This window comes from Penaeus monodon, chromosome 15 (assembly GCF_015228065.2).
Source record: "Penaeus monodon isolate SGIC_2016 chromosome 15, NSTDA_Pmon_1, whole genome shotgun sequence".
NCBI classification, from domain to species: domain Eukaryota; kingdom Metazoa; phylum Arthropoda; class Malacostraca; order Decapoda; family Penaeidae; genus Penaeus; species Penaeus monodon.
The window spans coordinates 17885894-17886352 of NC_051400.1; positions in this window are offsets into that span (position 1 = coordinate 17885894).

Sequence of the window (459 nt, forward strand, 5' to 3'; positions counted from 1 at the left end):
TATATATCCGATATACCAAATCAGCTACAACTTCCGTGAAAATAAACGAAAATTTCTTTCAAATAATTGGCAAGTATAGCTACAAGCAACAGAGGGTGCTAGTAGCTCACAATTACTATTGTGTATTCCTTCCCTCCCCCTCCACTCCTCCACAAGTCCGATGCGCTGTTTTCTTGCCTGGATGTCACCATGCCACCTGGGATACAGGGTCTAATGCAAGAATGGTACGGGTCCTCATTTCTATTTCATCTCGCATGCTATCTGCAAAGGAGAATATACATGCACCTCTGCTGCGCTCCAATCATGTTTCGCGTTTGCTTCAGGCAATGCGGCGTGGCCAGGTGTGATTACCTGCCGTTATGGTATGTAGCCGTTCCTCGCCCGAGAGGGACGTGGTAGAGGCTCCTAAAGAGAGAGCAGCAACGGGAACATCAGAGAGCAGCAACAATAATAAATAAC